The 21,254-nt window shown below is 53.2% G+C and overlaps 1 long non-coding RNA gene across 1 annotated transcript; it reads right to left on the reverse strand.

Moving 5' to 3' along the window:
- Positions 1–10,819: 10,819 nt before the first annotated feature.
- On the reverse strand, positions 10,820–20,722 carry LOC142049424 (uncharacterized). The gene is made up of 3 exons (XR_012657714.1): positions 20,501–20,722; positions 20,133–20,242; positions 10,820–10,902 (listed from the first exon to the last, which is right to left on the reverse strand). It is a non-coding gene; the product is annotated as an uncharacterized LOC142049424 (long non-coding RNA).
- Positions 20,723–21,254: the final 532 nt, after the last annotated feature.

Below are 21,254 nucleotides of genomic sequence, written 5' to 3' on the forward strand. Positions count from 1 at the left end.
GTACATCCCAGGGCATCCCCGCACATTGTAGTGCCTCCCAGTACATCCCAGTTCCCTCCCAGTACTGGGAGGGATCTGGGATGTACTGGGAGGGAACTGGGACGTACTGGGATGTAATGGGACGGAACTGGGATGTATTGGGAGGCACTGGGAAAGAAGTGGTAGTGAACCGGGAGGGAACTGGGATGTACGGGGATGAACTGGTAGGAAACTGGGATGTACTGGCATGGAACGGGGATGTATTGGGATGGACAGGAACGGAACTGGAATGTACGGCGATGTATTGGGATGTACTGGGAGCGAACTGGGATTTACTGGGATGTACTGGGAGGAAACTGGGATATACTGGGAGGAAACTGGGATATACTGGGAGGCACTGGGAGGGAAGTGGGTGTCAACTGGGACATTCCAGTTTCCTCCCAGTACATCCCAGTTCCCTACCAGTGCAGCCCAGTACATCCCAGATCCCTCCCAGTCCCTCCCAGTACATCCCAGTTCCCTCACAGTACATCCCAGTTCCCTCCCAGTCCACACACAGTTCACTTCCAGTTCCATTCCAGTACATCCCAGTACATGCCAGTTGCCTCCCAGTTTCCTCTAAGTACATCCCAGTACTTCACAGTTCACTCCCACTACATCCCAGTACGTCCCAGTTCCCCCTTGGTACATAACACTTCCCTCCCAATACATCCAAGTTCCCTCCCAGTACATCCCAATCCCCTCCCAGTACATCCCAGTTCCCTGCCAGTATGTCCCAGTACATCCCTGTTCCCTCCCAGTACATACATGTTCCCTCGCACTACATCCCAGTTCCCTCCCAGTTCCCTCCCACTACATCCCAGTTCCCTCCCAGTACATACCAGTTCCCTCTCAGTACATCCCAGTACATCCTGGTACATCCCAGTTCCCACCCAGTACATCCTACTACATACCAGTTCCCTCCCAGTTCACTCCCAGTACATCCCAGTACTTCACAGTTCCATCCCAGTACATCCCAGTACGCACCAGTTCCCCTCAGTACATAACACTTCCCTCCCAGTACATAACAGTACATCCCAGTGTCCTCACAGTACGTCCCAGGTCCCTCCCAGTACATCCCAGTTCCCTACCAGTACGTCCCAGTTCCCTCCCAGTTCACTCCCAGTACATAACAGTTACCTCCCAGTACATCCCAGTACATCCCAGTAGATCCTGGTACATCCCAAATCCCTGCCAGTTCCACCCGGTACAACCCAGTACAAGCCTGTACATCCTAATTCCTCCACAGTACATCCCAGGGCATCCCCGCACATTGTAGTGCCTCCCAGTACATCCCAGGTCCCTCCCAGTACTGAGAGGGACCTGGGATGTACTGGGAGGGAACTGGGACGTACTGGGAGGGAACTGGGATGTACTGGGATGTAATGGGACGGAACTGGGATGTATTGGGAGACACTGGGAAAGAAGTGGTAGTGAACCGGGAGGGAATTGGGATGTACGGGGATGAACTGGTAGGAAACTGGGATGTACTGGCATGGAACGGGGATGTATTGGGATGTACAGGAACGGAACTGGAATGTACTGCGATGTACTGGGATGTACTGGGAGCAAACTGGGATTTACTGGGATGTACTGGGAGGAAACTGGGATATACTGGGAGGAAACTGGGATATACTGGGAGGAAACTGGGATATACTGGGAGGCATTGGGAGGGAAGTGGGTGTCAACTGGGACATTCCAGTTTCCTCCCAGTACATCTCAGTTCCCTCCCAGTGCAGCCCAGTACATCCCAGTTCCCCCTCGGTACATAACAATTCCCTCCCAGTACACCCCAGTACATCCCAGTTCCATCCCAGTATGTCCCACTACATCCCAGTTCCCTCCCAGTCCGTCCCAATCCCCTCCCAGTACATCCCAGTTCCCTGCCAGTATGTCCCAGTACATCCCAGTTCCCTCCCAGTACATACCAGTTCCCTCCCACTACATCCCAGTTCCCTCCCAGTTCCCTCCCACTACATCCCAGTACATCCCAGTTCCCTCCCACTACATACCAGTTCCCTCCCACTACATCCCAGTACATCCTGGTACATCCCAGTTCCCACCCAGTACATCCTACTACATACCAGTTCCCTCCCAGTTCACTCCCAGTACATCCCAGTACTTCACAGTTCCCTCCCAGTACATCCCAGTACGTCCCAGTTCCCCTCAGTACATAACACTTCCCTCCCAGTACATACCAGTACATCCCAGTGTCCTCACGGTACGTCCCAGTTCCCTCCCAGTACATCCCAGTTCCCTCCCAGTTCACTCCCAGTACATAACAGTTACCTCCCAGTACATCCTAGTAGATCCTAGGACATTTCAAATCCCTGCCAGTTCCACCCGGTACAACCCAGTACAAGCCTGTACATCCTAGTTCCTCCACGGTACATCCCAGGGCATCCCCGCACATTGTAGTGCCTCCCAGTACATCCCAGTTCCCTCCCAGTACTGGGAGGGACCTGGGATGTACTGGGAGGGACCTGGGACGTACTGGGAGGGAACTGGGATGTACTGGGATGTAATGGGACGGAACTGGGATGTAATGGGAGGCACTGGGAAAGAAGTGGTAGTGAACCGGGAGGGAATTGGGATGTACGGGGATGAACTGGTAGGAAACTGGGATGTACTGGCATGGAACGGGGATGTATTGGGATGTACAGGAACATAACTGGAATGTACAGCAATGTATTGGCATGTACTGGCAGCGAGCTGGGATTTACTGGGATGTACTGGGAGGAAACTGGGATATACTGGGAGGCATTGGGAGGGAAGTGGGTGTCAACTGGGACATTCCAGTTTCCTCCCAGTACATCCCAGTTCCCTACCAGTGCAGCCCAGTACATCCCAGTTCCCTCCCAGTCCGTCCCAATCCCCTCCCAGTACATCCCAGTTCCCTGCCAGTATGTCCCAGTACATCCCAGTTCCCTCCCAGTACATACCAGTTCCCTGCCAGTACATCCCAGTTCCCTCCCAGTTCCCTCCCACTACATCCCAGTTCCCTCCCAGAACATACCAGTTCCCTCCCAGTACATCCCAGTTCCCACCCAGTACATCCTACTACATACCAGTTCCCTCCCAGTTCACTCCCAGTACATCCCAGTACTTCACAGTTCCCTCCCAGTACATCCCAGTACGTCCCAGTTCCCCTCAGTACATAACACTTCCCTCCCAGTACATACCAGTACATCCCAGTGTCCTCACGGTACGTCCCAGTTCCCTCACAGTACATCCCAGTTCCCTACCAGTACATCCCAGTTCCCTCCCTGTTCCTTCCCAGTACATAACAGTTACCTCCCAGTACATCCCAGTAGATCCTGGTACATCCCAAATCCATGCCAGTTCCACCCGGTACAACCCAGTACAAGCCTGTACATCCTAGTTCCTCCACAGTACATCCCAGGGCATCCCCGCACATTGTAGTGCCTCCCAGTACATCCCAGGTCCCTCCCAGTACTGGGAGGGACCTGGGATGTACTGGGAGGGACCTGGGATGTACTGGGAGGGACCTGGGATGTACTGGGAGGGAACTGGGATGTACTGGGATGTAATGGGACGGAACTGGGATGTAATGGGACGGAACTGGGATGTAATGGGACGGAACTGGGATGTAATGGGACGGAACTGGGAAAGAAGTGGTAGTGAACCGGGAGGGAATTGGGATGTACGGGGATGAACTGGTAGGGAACTGGGATGTACTGGCATGGAACGGGGATGTATTGGGATGTACAGGAACAGAACTGGAATGTACAGCGATGTATTGGCATGTACTGGCAGCGAGCTGGGATTCACTGGGATGTACTGGGAGGAAACTGGGATATACTGGGAGGAAACTGGGATATACTGGGGGGCATTGGGAGGGAAGTGGGTGTCAACTGGGACATTCCAGTTTCCTCCCAGTACATCCCAGTTCCCTACCAGTGCAGCCCAGTACATCCCAGTTCCCTCTCAGTCCGTCCCAATCCCCTCCCAGTACATCCCAGTTCCCTGCCAGTATGTCCCAGTACATCCCAGTTCCCTCCCAGTAAATCCCAGTTCCCTCCCAGTAAATCCCAGTTCCCTCCCAGTACATCCCAGTACATCCCAGTTCCCACCCAGTACATCCTACTACATACCAGTTCCCTCCCAGTTCACTCCCAGTACATCCCAGTACTTCACAGTTCCCTCCCAGTACATCCCAGTACGTCCCAGTTCCCCTCAGTACATGACACTTCCCTCCCAGTACATAACAGTACATCCCAGTGTCCTCACAGTACGTCCCAGTTCCCTCACAGTACATCCCAGTTTCCTCCCTGTTCCTTCCCAGTACATAACAGTTACCTCCCAGTACATCCCAGTACATCCCAGTAGATCCTGGTACATCCCAAATCCCTGCCAGTTCCACCCGGTACAACCCAGTACAAGCCTGTACATCCTAGTTCCTCCACAGTACATCCCAGGGCATCCCCGCACATTGTAGTGCCTCCCAGTACATCCCAGATCCCTCCCAGTACATCCCAGATCCCTCCCAGTCTGTCCCAGTACGTCCCAGTACATCCCAGTTCCCTCACAGTACATCCCAGTTCCCTCACAGTTCACACACAGTTCACTCCCAGTTCCATTCCAGTACAGCCCAGTACATGCCACTTTCCTCCAAGTAAATCCCAGTACCCTCCCACTACATTCAAGTTCCCTCCCACTTCCCTCTAAGTACATCCCAGTACTTCACAGTTCACTCCCAGTACATCCCAGTTCCCCCTCGGTACATAACAATTCCCTCCCAGTACACCCCAGTACATCCCAGTTCCATCCCAGTATGTCCCACTACATCCCAGTACCCTCCCAGTCCATCCCAGTTCCCTCCCAGTAAATCCCAATTCCCAACACTTTCCACCCAGTACATCCCAGTTCCCTCCCAGTACATCCCAGTTCCCTCTAAGTACATCCCAGTACTTCACAGTTCCCTCCCAGTTCACTCCCAGTACACAACAGTTACCTCCCAGTACATCCCAGTACATCCTAGTAGATACTAGGACATTTCAAATCCCTGCCAGTTCCACCCGGTACAACCCAGTACAACCCAGTACATCCTAGTTCCTCCACGGTACATCCCAGGACATCCCCGCACATTGTAGTGCCTCCCAGTACATCCCAGTTCCCTCCCAGTACTGGGAGGGAACTGGGATGTACTGGGATGTAATGGGACGGAACTGGGATGTATTGGGAGGCACTGGGAAAGAAGTGGTAGTGAACCGGGAGGGAATTGGGATGTACGGGGATGAACTGGTAGGAAACTGGGATGTACTGGCATGGAACGGGGATGTATTGGGATGGACAGGAACGGAACTGGAATGTACGGCGATGTATTGGGATGTACTGGGAGCGAACTGGGATTTACTGGGATGTACTGGGAGGAAACTGGGATATACTGGGAGGAAACTGGGATATACTGGGAGGCATTGGGAGGGAAGTGGGTGTCAACTGGGACATTCCAGTTTCCTCCCAGTACATCCCAGTTCCCTACCAGTGCAGCCCAGTACATCCCAGATCCCTCCCAGTCCCTCCCAGTACATCCCAGTTCCCTCACAGTATATCCCGGTTCCCTCCCAGTTCACACACAGTTCACTCCCAGTTCCATTCCAGTACATCCCAGTACATGCCAGTTGCCTCCCAGTTTCCTCTAAGTACATCCCAGTACTTCAAAGTTCCCTCCCAGTACATCCCAGTTTCCTCTAAGTACATCCCAGTACTTCACAGTTCACTCCCACTACATCCCAGTACGTCCCAGTTCCCCCTTGGTACATAACACTTCCCTCCCAATACATCCCAATCCCCTCCCAGTACATCCCAGTTCCCTGCCAGTATGTCCCCAGTACATCCCAGTTCCCTCCCAGTACATCCCAGTTCCCTCCCAGTACATCCCAGTTCCCTCCCAGTACATCCCAGTTCCCTCCCAGTACATCCCACTACATACCAGTTCCCTCCCAGTTCCCTCCCAGTACATCCCAGTACTTCACAGTTCCCTCCCAGTACATCCCAGTACGTCCCAGTTCCCCTCAGTACATAACAGTACATCCCAGTGTCCTCACAGTACGTCCCAGTTCCCTCCCAGTACATCCCAGTTCCCTACCAGTACATCCCAGTTCCCTCCCAGTTCCTTCCCAGTACATAACAGTTACCTCCCAGTACATCCCAGTACATCCTAGTAGATCCTGGTACATCCCAAATCCCTGCCAGTTCCACCTGGCACAACCCAGTACAAGCCTGTACATCCTAGTTCCTCCAAGGTACATCCCAGGGCATCCCCGCACATTGTAGTGCCTCCCAGTACATCCCAGTTCCCTCCCAGTACTGGGAGGGACCTGGGATGTACTGGGAGGGACCTGGGATGTACTGGGAGGGACCTGGGATGTACTGGGATGTAATGGGACGGAACTGGGATGTATTTGGAGGCAATGGGAAAGAAGTGGTAGCGAACCGGGAGGGAATTGGGATGTACGGGGATGAACTGGTAGGAAACTGGGATGTACTGGCATGGAACGGGGATGTATTGGGATGTACAGGAACGGAACTGGAATGTACTGCGATGTACTGGGAGCAAACTGGGATTTACTGGGATGTACTGGGAGGTAACTGGGATATACTGGGAGGAAACTGGGAGGAAAGTGGGTGTCAACTGGGACATTCCAGTTTCCTCCCAGTACATCCCAGTTCCCTACCAGTGCATCCCAGTCCGTCCCAGTTCCCTCCTAGTCCGTCCCAATACATCCCAGTTCCCTCCCAGTACATCCTACTACATACCAGTTCCCTCCCAGTTCCCTCCCAGTACGTCCCAGTTCCCTCCCAGTACGTCCCAGTACATCCCAGTTCCGTCCCTGTTTCCGACCAGTGCGTCCTAGTTCCCTCTTATTCCATTCCAGTTCCCTCCAGTACATCTCAGTTCTCTCCCATTTCCCTCCAAGTACATCCCAGTTCCCTCCCAGTACACAACAGTTACCTCCCAGTACATCCCAGTACATCCCAGTAGATCCTAGGACATCTCAAATCCCTGCTAGTTCCACCCGGTACAACCCAGTACAAGCCTGTACATCCTAGTTCCTCCACAGTACATCCCAGGGCATCCCCGCACATTGTAGTGCCTCCCAGTACATCCCAGTTCCCTCCCAGTACTGGGAGGGACCTGGGATGTACTGGGAGGGATCTGGGATGTACTGGGAGGGATCTGGGATGTACTGGGAGGGAACTGGGATGTACTGGGATGTAATGGGACGGATCTGGGATGTATTGGGAGGCACTGGGAAAGAAGTGGTAGTGAACCGGGAGGGAATTGGGATGTACGGGGATGAACTGGTAGGGAACTGGGATGTACTGGCATGGAACGGGGATGTATTGGGATGTACAGGAACGGAACTGGAATGTACGGCGATGTATTGGGATGTACTGGGAGCGAACTGGGATTTACTGGGATGTACTGGGAGGAAACTGGGATATACTGGGAGGAAACTGGGATATACTGGGAGGAAACTGGGATATACTGGGAGGAAACTGGGAGGGAAGTGGGTGTCAACTGGGACATTCCAGTGTCCTCCCAGTACATCCCAGTTCCCTACCAGTGCAGCCCAGTACATCCCAGATCCCTCCCAGTCCCTCCCAGTACATCCCAGTTCCCTCACAGTACATCCCAGTTCACACACAGTTCACTCCCAGTTCCATTCCAGTTCCATTCCAGTACGTCCCACTACATCCCAGTTGCCTCCCAGTTTCCTCTAAGTACATCCCAGTACTTCAAAGTTCCCTCCCAGTACATCCCAGTTCCCTCTAAGTACATCACAGTACTTCACAGTTCACTCCCACTACATCCCAGTACGTCCCAGTTCCCCCTTGGTACATAACACTTCCCTCCCAATACATCCAAGTTCCCTCCCAGTACATCCCAATCCCCTCCCAGTACATCCCAGTTCCCTGCCAGTATGTCCCCAGTACATACCAGTTCCCTCCCACTACATACCAGTTCCCTCCCAGTACATCCCAGTACATCCCAGTTCCCTCCCAGTACATCCTACTACATCCCAGTTCCCTCCCAGTACATCCTACTACATACCAGTTCCCTCCCAGTTCACTCCCGGTACATCCCAGTACTTCACAGTTCCCTCCCAGTACATCCCCTCCCAGTTCACTCCTGGTACATCCCAGTACTTCACAGTTCCCTCCCAGTACATCCCAGTACGTCCCAGTTCCCCTCTGTACATAACACTTCCCTCCCAGTACATAACAGTACATCCCAGTGTCCTCACAGTACGTCCCAGTTCCCTCACAGTACATCCCAGTTCCCTACCAGTACATCCCAGTTCCCTCCCTGTTCCTTCCCAGTACATAACAGTTACCTCCCAGTACATCCCAGTACATCCTGGTACATCCCAAATCCCTGCCAGTTCCACCCGGTACAACCCAGTACAAGCCTGTACATCCTAGTTCCTCCACAGTACATCCCAGGGCATCCCCGCACATTGTAGTGCCTCCCAGTACATCCCAGGTCCCTCCCAGTACTGGGAGGGAACTGGGATGTACTGGGAGGGACCTGGGATGTACTGGGAGGGAACTGGGATATACTGGGATGTAATGGGACGGAACTGGGATGTATTGGGAGGCACTGGGAAAGAAGTGGTAGTGAACCGGGAGGGAATTGGGATGTACGGGGATGAACTGGTAGGGAACTGGGATGTACTGGCATGGAACGGGGATGTATTGGGATGTACAGGCACGGAACTGGAATGTACTGCGATGTACTGGGATGTACTGGGAGCAAACTGGGATTTACTGGGATGTACTGGGAGGAGACTGGGATATACTGGGAGGGAAGTGGGTGTCAACTGGGACATTCCAGATTCCTCCCAGTACATCCCAGTTCCCTACCAGTGCATCCCAGTACATCCCAGATCCCTCCCAGTCTGTCCCAGTACATCCCAGTTCCCTCACAGTTTACACACAGTTCACTCCCAGTTCCATTCCAGTACAGCCCAGTACATGCCACTTTCCTCCAAGTAAATCCCAGTTCTCTCCCACTACATCCAAGTTCCCTCCCACTTCCCTCTAAGTACATCCCAGTACTTCACAGTTCACTCCCAGTACATCCCAGTTCCCCCTCGGTACATAACAGTCCCCTCCCAGTACACCCCAGTACATCCCAGTTCCCTCCCAGTATGTCCCACTACATCACAGTTCCCTCCCAGTCCGTCCCAGTTCCCTCCCAGTAAATCCCAATTCCCAACACTTTCCTCCCAGTACATCCCAGTTCCCTCCCAGTACATCCCAGTTCCCTCCCAGTACATCCCAGTTCCCTCCCAGTACATCCCAGTTCCCTCCCAGTACATCCCAGTACTTCACAGTTCCCTCCCAGCACATCCCAGTACGTCCCAGTTACCCTCAGTACATAACACTTCCCTCCCAGTACATACCAGTACATCCCAGTTCCCTACCAGTTCCTTCCCAGTACATAACAGTTACCTCCCAGTACATCCCAGTACATCCTGGTACATCCCAAATTCCTGCCAGTTCCACCCGGTACAACCCAGTACAAGCCTGTACATCCTAGTTCCTCCACACTACATCCCAGGACATCCCAGGACATTGTAGAGCCTCCCAGTACGTCCCAGTTCCCTCCCAGTACAACCCAGTAGATCCTGGTACGTCCCCGTTCCCCGCACTGTACGTCCCCGTTCCCCGCACTGTACGTCCCCGTTCCCCGCACTGTACTGGGAGGACAACCGAGCCTGCGCAGTGACTGACATAGGGAACGAGCAAGTTTGTACCCATCACTAGACAAGACAATAATGACTATGTATGAGTATGTGAAATTTTCATCTATAAATTGTACGGGAAAGGTGCGTGAGGTACGCACGCCAGGAGGAGCGATCCCCCGTGCATCTGGCGCCGCGAATAAAGAATGCCTGCTCTTTAATACTAAATTGGTGTTGAGGAGTCGTTTCCGATTTTAACGCGTTTTTCGGTAACACAGGGAGTCAGATCAAGAGAGCCAGAGAACAACAAAACACCGACAGGCTACAGGACAGAGCAGGAGGAATAAAAAAAAAAAACGGAGCCAGAGCCAGGCAGAGAGAGGCGGAGAAAGAAAAAGGAGCCACAGGCTACAGGACAGAGAGAGGGAGGACTGAAAAGACGGGGAGGCAGGGAGACACTCAGAGCGAGACGGAGAAAGAAGGTGCGGGGGGGGCGCAAAAAAAAATAATTTTGCAGCAGGTAAGGAAAGAGAGGGGGCCGGGGGAGAGACAGGGAGGGCCCAGGACGTACAAGAGAGGCAACGGGGCCCCAGTGGCCCAGGACTCACCGCGACTCTCGCTCTCAGCGCTGCTGGCACAATTTAGCCGTTCAGATGCTTCTTTCCCCTCCTCTCCTCCCTGCCTCTTCTGCAGCTCCAGACTCTAGGCCGTCCTCCACCTGAAGAGAATACGTGGGTGTCTTACAGCTCTTACCAGATGAGGCTTCCTAGGCACGTAGCCTAGCTTGCTCGTGCACTACACGCCCGTACCCAACTCCGGGTTACGCGTACAGACCCTACGGTGCACGTTGGTGGCCTGGCCCGCTGCGGGCTATGAAGGGGGATCCTTCCTCCCCCACCTGCATGGACAGGCTCTCCCTTGCCTGCGGCAGGAAGGCAGCTGGCAGCCAGAGCACCTTCAGTTTCTTCTTCTTTACCTTTCGTTGGTGTCTCCAGCTTCAGCCGAGGCAGCTCCTGTCCGCAGCCGGGAAGGGCTTTGTCTATCCCTTTTCGGCCCTGCGCTGCGAGGACGGCGAGGACGGGCACAGAGAAGCCACGCGAGCCTGAGACGGCCGCAGGCAACGGCATCCCCGGGGGAAGGACAGACAACCACGTCCTCAGCACGGTCTCTGGGAGAGGGAAAGAAGAAACAGCGACCGTCATTACCGTCGATCGACCCTGGCCAAAGCCTCTCCTTCCGCAGGGGCTTCTGGACACACCGCTCCCTCCCCACGCTACTGCTAAGGGCCCCTGCACCAAGGGGGAATCCAGTGCGCTTGAGGGACGGCTTGCTGCCTTCACGACAGGGCCTGGGGGCGGCCTAAGGCTATGCAGCACGCTTATGGGGAGGTGCCGGAGCTGGGGGCAGGCGCACGGGGCAAGGGGGGCCCGGGGAGGCTGAGCGGGACCTCCGGTGGGCCGGGGAGGCGGCCATCATCTGCGCCCTGGGCACGGGGAAAAGGTCATCGTCCTCCTCCTTTCCCTCTTCCCTTCTGTCAGCTCCCGGGGAACTCACCGCTTCTCGGGAAGCGGCCGCACCCGCAAGCCCCCAGTAATCAACACGAAGCCAACCCCAAAAATACACCTCGCGTACCGTACGCGCCACGGCCGCCCGGCACCCGAGCGCCGGAAGACCGCGCCTCCCGCCATGCCCGGCGAACCACGTGACAGGGCCGGCAGCCACTGCGCCAGGAATACAGCTCCCGGCACGCTCTGCGGCACAACCCGGCCGCCCGGCAGCCGCAAGGACTACAGCTCCCGGCATGCTCTGCGGCACAACCCGGCCGCCCGGCGGCCGGTTTGATGCGGAGCCACCCAGCATCCCTGCGAGCACAGCTGCAGGCGCAACAGCAGTTACGCAGCCACAACTAGGCACTAAACAAAGGCTTTCCAACACTGGAGGTCTAGAACAGGTAGACATTAGCACAGAAGCACAAGGGGCTCCGTCACCCTGCACAAATCTCCCCGTGCCTACACACGCACACGTTCAGAAGTTAGTTATCAGAAAACGCCCGACTCAGACATTTGCCACAGTCACGAGACTCACGACATGATAACACGACATGACACACGAGGTGGGCTCAGAGTTTTAAGGCAAGAAATACCTCCCACGCCCCCCACCCGAGATCTTTCAGGGTCCACACCTGCCATCGCCCCGCACCAAACCTACCCGGCCAAAGGCTTTCAGGTGGCCCGAAACACTGTACACAGAAAATAACCAGGGACAGACCTGCATTGTTCGGAAGCGAACGATGCCCGACCGGGGCTCCTCTGCGGGGCACGGAGCCCCCCGGCCCCGCCCGGAGACACACACCCGCCCCCCGCTGCCCGAACTCACCCACCAGCGCTCTCCGGCCCCCGGACACGGCCGCGCTGCTCTCTCAGGCGGCTGCCGCAGGCGAGGCTCGGGCACCGCCAGGCCTCCAGGCGTCCCGAGGGGCTGCCGGCCACCGCAGGGGATGGCTGCCGGCGGCCGGACCGCCGCGGCGCTCCCCGCCCAGCTCCGAGCAGGCTCCGCCGGCCGCGGGCTTCCCACGCCGGGCCGCAGAGGGGCCCCGGCACCGCACAGGGACGCCTCGCGACCCGGCCGCCACACGCACCGGCCCTTCGGCCTCCACACGCACCGCTCCCGCCCCCGCTCCGCCGCGCACGCGCCACCGGAAGCCCGAGCCCCGCGGGGCGGCCCTTAAAGGGCGGCCGGAAGGAACGGCCCCCACCGGCCCCGCCACCGCGCCCAGCCGGTGAGCGCCAGCGCCCCCTGCTGGCCGGGCCGCGCTCAGCTCGCGAGGGCGCCGAGGGCCGGGCGGGGCGGGACGCGCCGGCTCGGGGCCAGCGCCTTCTCGGGGCGAGCGGGAAACCCCTGCGGGCCCCGGTCACGGCCGGGCAGAGCCGCGCGCCCTCCGAGAGCTGCTGAACGGGGCTGCCGCTCGTGACACATACCGAGCCGTCTGCGACGGGAGCGGGCAGAGGAGGAAGGGGCCGGCGGCCGCGGCGCCCTGGCCCCAGGCGGGGGGGGGGGCTGGGGCCCGGGGGGCCGCCCCCCTACTCGCCCTCACAGCGGTGCCCTCACAGCGGTGCCCTCACAGCTCATCCCATGGACGGAACCGGGACCTACTGTGAGGCACTGGGAAAGAAGTGGGAGGAAGCCGGGACAGACCAATATAGCCCAGTATGGACTAGACCAATATAGCCCAGTATGGACTGGAGGGAACCGCGAGACAACCCCACAGAACAAACCATGGGGCACGAGAAGGCAGAGAATTAAGAATTAGGGACAGGGAGCCAGAAAAAAAAAAAGAAAAAAACCAAAGGGAGACAGAGAGCAAAAGGAATCGCAATGCGTACGGAGAGAAGAGAGAAACAATTCTAGCATAGGGTCACGGGGGAGCCAGGGACAGCAAGATGGAGAAAGGACAGAAGCTACAGGCTACAGGGCAGAGAGGGAAGAATTAATGAATAGACACAGAGAGATGGGCAGAAAGACATGGAGAAAGGCTAAAGATCACACGGCCTACAGGGAAGAGAGAAGAGAGGGAGGAATTTTAAAAACAGGGGCAAGAAGCCAGAGAGAGGGAGAGAGAAGCAACAATAAAATGGGGACAAGCCACAGGGCAGCGAGGAGGGAATCAATGAATAAGAACACGAGACCAAAGAGAACACAATGTAGAATGGAAAAAAGGAACAGCGGCCTACAGGGAAGGAGGAATTAAAGATCAGGGACTGGGAGGCAGACAGAGACACATGAAGAAACAAGTGGAAAAAAAAAAAAAAACCAACCAACAGCAATGGGCTACAAAGACAGAGAGGGAGGAAATGAGGAAATAAAACATCGCAGCAAGGAGCTGGACAGAGAGAGATGAGGACAAACAAATAGCACGGGTCCACGTGACAGAGAACGTGGAATTAGAACACAGAGAGAGGGAGCCGGACAGAGAGAGAGGCCGAGAGAAACATCTAGACAGGCTACAGCGGGCAGAGGCAGGAATTAAAACCTAGGGACAGGGAGCTGGACAGAGAGAGATGGAGGTCACAGGGAACAGCGGTGGCTGCAGGAAGAACAGGAATTCATGAATAGGGAAAGGGAGCTGGACAGAGAAGAACTCAGAAAGGCAAGAACAGTAGCAGGGTACAGAGCAGAGAAGACGAATTAAAAAGCACGGGGGGAGCGTTGAGGCAGACAGAGAGAGATTAAGAAAAAAGTCACGAGCTACGTGGCAAAGCAGGAGGAATTCAGAAACGAGGATGGGAACCAAGGGAGAGTGTGCTGGTGAAGGATAATGGGCATTAAAAGTGAGGGACGGGGAGCTGGGAAAAGCGAGGCAGAGAAAAACAGAATCACAGAGAGAATCACACAAAGCCAAAAAAGAAGAAACTGAACAACAGGAACAGGTGTAACCAAAGCGATGAAATCAACCAACCAGAGACGGTGTTCCATTACGGGAACATGGAGCGTACCAATCAGCGCACCTGTCGATCTGCATTTTAGTGCCTAGGCGATCGTTAATGTCAGCAGAACAACAGACAACATGCTTCTGTCAGAAAAGGATGACAAAACGCGGTTTCGCTTAGCGGACTGAGAAAACTAGCCAAGACTGCCAAGAGTAAGAGCCGAGAAGCTAAAAGGTAATTCCGGCAGGGGGAGATCGCGACCACCGACTCACAGACCACCACCGACCCAAGTAACACCACCTACTCAGAAGAGAACAACGGAAGAGGACAACCGAGCCTGCGCAGTGATTGACATACGGAACGAGCAAGTTTGTACCCATCGCTAGACAAGACAATAACGACTATGTATGAGTATGTAAAATTTTCATCTACAAATTGTAGAGGAAAGGTGCGTGAGGTACGCACGCCAGGAGGAGCGATCCCCCGTGCATCCGGCGCCGCGAATAAAGAATGCCTGCTCTTTAATACTAAATTGGTGTTGAGGAGTCGTTTCCGATTTTAACGCGTTTTTCGGTAACAGTTTTGGCACCCCAGGTGGGAACCTGCTTTTGAATCTCGACGGATCCGTGGGATCGTGGGACCTGCAGCCGGCCCCGAGGAATTCTCCGGGAGAGCTTCCGATCCCCGGGCCAGAGAATTCTGAGCAAGATCCCCTGGATTGAGGTAAACAAGGCATTCTTTGAAGAAGAAACTTAGGTAGAATAATACGTGGGGTTAGTTTCCCACATAGGATAGGATAGCGGGTTTGAGTCCCACAGGCCTGCCCGTAAGGCGCGGCGAAAGCCACGCAGGGTCGGGGCCAAGAGGTGCCTCGGTTGGTAAGTCTCTGCTAGGCGAAAGCCTGTGGAGCGGGACCCGAGGGTAGGGGAGTCTTCAACAGGGGGTTGAAGTCTCCAGGGATATCTAGCAGGGGGCTACAGATCCCAGTGGCAGATTTCCAGTGAGACCTCCAACGGGGGTTGGAGTCCCTCTGACTAGTATTTGTGATAGTGCACTATCACAACTACTAGTCGACTGGGAGACGGGAGCATTACTGAGTAGGAAACCTATCCCACAGGGAACACCTTTGCGATGTATTTTGAAGCACTGGAAAGACGTCGGGGGCGGTGACCCACTAACTCGGAAACCATTAATTGAATATTGCAATCATTGGTGGCCAACGTATCAATTGGAAGGTGGGCACAAATGGCCAGAACACGAGACATTGCAATATCGTACCATCTTGCAATTAATGTTGTTTTGTAAAAAGGGAAGGCAAACGGGAAGAAGTGGCATATGTTGATTTGTTCTTTACACCGTGGAATCATCCCGAGCAGCAGAAACAGCGTGAGGTATGTCCACAAGATTCTACGGCAATGTTTCTGAAAAGAGGAAAACGTGGTGAGAACTTGAAAGAGTGTTGCTCTACTTGTGATACTGGATACTTCGCTTGATGAAACTGACAAGAAAATAGTATGGAATACAGCCAGAAGGCAGGTGCAGGGAGCACATGCTAACAGGAATTTACAGAGAACAATGAATAAGAATTTTCCATCTACAAATCCCGAGTGGGACCCTAATCAGCCAGGACCCAGGGGAATGTTGACTAGATGTCAGAGAGAGATTTTATTTGGAGTAAGACAAGCAATGCCAAAAGCAATAAATTGGTCAAAATTTATGAAGTGAGACAAGAATTAAGTGAGTCCCCTTCAGCCTTTATGGAAAGACTGAAGGTGACCACCAGAAAATATACTCGTTTGAACCCAGAAAAAACAGAAAAAGCAATTCAGCTGGTCTCTATATTCATAAGACAATCAGCCCCAGATGGGGGCGGGGGGAGAGAAAACAACCTTCAGAAACTAGAACAACCTGAATCCAGAGATCTGGGTTAAATGCTTGAAGTAGCTTGGCATGAAGGAGACCAGGGGAATCAACCCTAGCTGAACACCTGGTTACACTGAAGCTACGGAATGAAGAAATAGAATTTTTGGTAGATACGGGAGCCACTTATTTGGTATTGAATACACGTGAAGAGAAATTTGATCATAAATCAGTAGATGTTGCTAGCGCAACAGGGCAAAGAAAAATTAGCCCCTCTCAGAGCCATTAAAGTTTAAATTGGAGAAGCAATGGGCAACTCACCAGTTTCTGCATATGCCTGAATGTCCACTGCCTCTGTTATGACGAGATCTATTAGGTCAATTAGATGCTCAAGTAACTTTTAAAGATGGAGAGATTAAATCACTAATACCAGAATCAAAAGCCACAGAGGCGAGAGCGTTTATGTTACAGGATTCCTCCAGGGAGGAACGGGTTCCCGAGGAAGTGGAAAACGTAGTAATTCCTTTGGTTTGAGCGAGCGGAGCTCCGGAGCGATCTAAGTGGGCAGAGCCGGTAAAAGTAACCTTAAAGCCTGGAGCCAAGCCCGTAAGACAAAAACAATACCCTATTAAGCGAGAGGCTCGAAAAGGATTACAGAAGTTAATTATAAAATTTTTCAGAATATGAGCTTTTAGTGGAATGTGAATCAGAATATAGTACTCCTGTGTCGCCAGTAAAGAAATCTAGAGGCAAAGAGTATTAGCTAGTTCACGATTTAAGGGCTATAAATCAGGTGGTCCAAGATATACATCCGGTAGTAGCTAATCCATACACTTTACGGACCTCTTTTAAAGGAGGAGCATAAATGGTTTACTGTACTAGATTTGAAGGACGCCTTCTTTTGCATACCTCCAGGCATAAAAAGTCAAAGCCTATTTGCTTTGGAATGGGAAAGCCCCACCACAGAATGAAAGACACAGCTACCATGGACCGTACTTCCACAAGGATTTAAAAATAGTCCTACGATACTTGAGACTCAGCTGGCAAAAAAAAATTAGAGATATAGAAAAAACAGAACCCAGGGAGAGGCATCTTGTTACAGAATGCGGATGACATTCTGATAGCGGCACAAAGTAAAGAAAAATGTTTTGAAATTTTTAAATTTTCTGGGCCAAGGAAGATGCGGAGTTTCCAGAAACAAAACCCAAATAGGAAAAGAAGCAGCCATTTATTTAGGATTTGAAATATCTCAAAGACAAAGACAATTAGAAAGTGAAAAGAAAGAAACTATTTGTCAAATTCCCGAACCTAGCAGCCCGAAGGAACTGAGAGCTTTTCTGAAAACAATGAAATAGCATCAGCTCTGGATTCTGAACTATAGACTGTATGTAAAACCATTATTTGAGGCATTGAAAGACTCAAAAGGATAAATATTTAACCTGGATGCCCGGATGCCAAACGGCATTCAAAGAACTGAAAAGAGCCTCGATGATCGCCCCTGCATTAGGCCTACCTGATTTCGCTAAACCTTTTGAGTTGTTTGTCCACGAAAGACAACATTTAGCCCTTGGAGTGCTGACACAGCGACTGGGAACCTGGAAGAGACCTGTGGGCTACTTCTCCAAACAACCTGACCACGCGAGTAAAAGATGGCCTAGGTGTTTACGGGCAGTAGCAACAACAGCGCTGCCGATCCGGGAAGCCCCAAAGTTAACAATGGGACAGAAGATGACAGTATATGTCCCGCACATAGCGGTGACTGTTTTAGAACAAAAGGGGGGTCGTTGGCTATCCCTTAGCAGAATGTTGAAATATCAAGTTGTTCTGTTAGAACAAGACGATGTGGAATCGAAGACTACTGCTATACTGAATCCTGCTATGTTTTTAACAACAGAAAACCTTACGGACAATTTAGAACACGATCGCTTGCTAACTATTGAACAAGTCTATTCCAGCAGACCAGACCTGAGACACAAACCTCTGGGAAAATCCTGATCTGGAGTTGTTTACAGATGGAAGAAGCTCTGGGCGAGAAGAGAAGCGAATGGCCGGATATGCTGTCGTTATCGCCGCCGAGGGAATGGAGTCAGGGGTGCTGCCTGCAAACACCTCAGCACAGAAAGCAGTATTGGTAGCATTGAAGCGAGCTCTGCGAATGGCAGAAGGACAAAGGATAAATATCTAGACTGATTCCAAACGTGCATTTGGTGTGATCCACGATCATGGAGCTATTGGGAAGGAGAAAGGACTGCCATCAGCCCAAGAATCATCAATACAGCATAAAGAAGAAATTCTCCAACTTCCGGAAGACGTGCAGAAACCAAAAGAAGTGGCGGTAAAGCGTTGCAAAGCTCATCAATTTGGCCAGACGGCTGTAAACATAAGCAAACGACTGACCGATAAAGCTGCAAAGAGGACTGCAGAGCAAGGTATCCTTGCACTAGTACCAGTAAAACAGATCAGAATTCCAAAGTTGAAACCGAGATATAATAAATTGGATGAGCAATTAGCAGAACAATTGGAAGCATCACAAAACACAGAGAGATGGTAGGTAACACCAGAAAAACAAGTAATAACAACAACCACCCCACAAGTTATGACAGAACTTGCAAAAGAAAACCATGAGCAAACACATTAGGCTGTAGGCGCTACGGTTTTGAGTTTAAAAACATCTGTAGCGTGTGTAGGCACGACAAGAATAGTTAAACCCATAGTAGCTAAGTGTCCAATCTGTCCTAGAAATAATCCCCTGAACCAAAGGAAACAACCTTTAGGAGTAACAAAACAAAAAATTCTCCCGGAAATTATTAGCAAATTAAGTTCTCTGAGTTACCCAGACAAAATAGATAGAGCAGTATTTGTCAGTGCTGATTGACAAATTTTCTAGATGGCCAGAAGCTTTCTCGTGCTGCACCGACAAAGCTAGAGTAGTAGTTAAGACGTTGCTGAAGGAAATAATACCAAGATTTAGAGTGCCAACGGGAATGCCCTCTGATAGAGCACCACATTTTTTTGCAGAGGTACTTCAACAAATTAATAAAATTTTGGGTAGAAAATGGGACCTGCATACACCCTGGAGACCACAATCAAGTGAAAAATTTCAGAACATGAAGCAAACACTAAACTGACATAGTGGAATATTATTGATCTAGGATGGAAGTATTGAGAAAATTATTATTTCAGAACTTCCAAACAGGGGAAATGTAACCAAAGTGATGAAATCAACCAGAGACGGTGTTCCATTACGGGAACATGGAGCGTACCAATCAGCGCACCTGTCGATCTGCATTTTAGTCCCTAGGCGATCGTTAATGCGAACAGAACAACAGACAACGTGCTTCTGTCAGAAAAGGATGAAAAAACGCTGTTTCGCTTAGCGGACTGAGAAAACTAGCCAAGACTGCCAAGAGTAAGAGCCGAGAAGCTAAAAGGTAATTCCGGCAGGGGGAGATCGCGACCACCGACTCACAGACCACCACCGACCCAAGTAACAGAAGAGAACAACGGAAGAGGACAACCGAGCCTGCGCAGCGATTTACATACGGAACGAGCAAGTTTGTACCAATCAGCAGACAGGACAATAATGAATATGTATGAATACGTAAAACATTGATCTACAAATTGTACGGGAAAGGTGCGTGAGGTACGCACGCCAGGAGGAGCGATCCCCCGTGCATCCGGCGCCGCGAATAAAGAATGCCTGCTCTTTAATACTAAATTGGTGTTGAGGAGTCGTTTCCGATTTTAACGCGTTTTTCGGTAACACAGGGAGTCAGATCAAGAGAGCCAGAGAACAACAAAACACCGACAGGCTACAGGACAGAGCAGGAGGAATAAAAAAAAAAAACGGAGCCAGAGCCAGGCAGAGAGAGGCGGAGAAAGAAAAAGGAGCCACAGGCTACAGGACAGAGAGAGGGAGGACTGAAAAGACGGGGAGGCAGGGAGACACTCAGAGCGAGATGGAGAAAGAAGGTGCGGGGGGGGGGGGGGGGGCGCAAAAAAAAAAAGTAAATTTTGCAGCAGGTAAGGAAAGAGAGGGGGCCGGGGGAGAGACAGGGAGGGCCCAGGACGCACAAGAGAGGCAACGGGGCCCCAGTGGCCCAGGACTCACCGCGACTCTCGCTCTCAGCGCTGCTGGCACAATTTAGCCGTTCAGATGCTTCTTTCCCCTCCTCTCCTCCCTGCCTCTTCTGCAGCTCCAGACTCTAGGCCGTCCTCCACCTGAAGAGAATACGTGGGTGTCTTACAGCTCTTACCAGATGAGGCTTCCTAGGCACGTAGCCTAGCTCGCTCGTGCACTACACGCCCGTACCCAACTCCGGGTTACGCGTACAGACCCTACGGTGCACGTTGGTGGCCTGGCCCGCTGCGGGCTATGAAGGGGGATCCTTCCTCCCCCACCTGCATGGACAGGCTCTCTCTTGCCTGCGGCAGGAAGGCAGCTGGCAGCCAGAGCACCTTCAGTTTCTTCTTCTTTACCTTTCATTGGCGTCTCCAGCTTCAGCCGAGGCAGCTCCTGTCCGCAGCCGGGAAGGGCTTTGTCTATCCCTTTTCGGCCCTGCGCTGCGAGGACGGCGAGGACGGGCAGAGAGAAGCCACGCGAGCCTGAGACGGCCGCAGGCAACGGCATCCCCGGGGGAAGGACAGACAACCACGTCCTCAGCACGGTCTCTGGGAGAGGGAAAGAAGAAACAGCGACCGTCATTACCGTCGATCGACCCTGGCCAAAGCCTCTCCTTCCGCAGGGGCTTCTGGACACACCGCTCCCTCCCCACGCTACTGCTAAGGGCCCCTGCACCAAGGGGGAATCCAGTGCGCTTGAGGGACGGCTTGCTGCCTTCACGACAGGGCCTGGGGGCGGCCTAAGGCTATGCAGCACGCTTATGGGGAGGTGCCGGAGCTGGGGGCAGGCGCACGGGGCAAGGGGGGCCAGGGGAGGCTGAGCGGGACCTCCGGTGGGCCGGGGACGCGGCCATCATCTGCGCCCTGGGCACGGGGAAAAGGTCATCGTCCTCCTCCTTTCCCTCTTCCCTTCTGTCAGCTCCCGGGGAACTCACCGCTTCTCGGGAAGCGGCCGCACCCGCAAGCCCCCAGTAATCAACACGAAGCCAACCCCAAAAATACACCTCGCGTACCGTACGCGCCACGGCCGCCCGGCACCCGAGCGCCGGAAGACCGCGCCTCCCGCCATGCCCGGCGAACCACGTGACAGGGCCGGCAGCCACTGCGCCAG

The sequence above is a fragment of the Phalacrocorax aristotelis genome, chromosome W (genome assembly GCF_949628215.1).
Source record: "Phalacrocorax aristotelis chromosome W, bGulAri2.1, whole genome shotgun sequence".
Taxonomy (NCBI): Eukaryota; Metazoa; Chordata; class Aves; order Suliformes; family Phalacrocoracidae; genus Phalacrocorax; species Phalacrocorax aristotelis.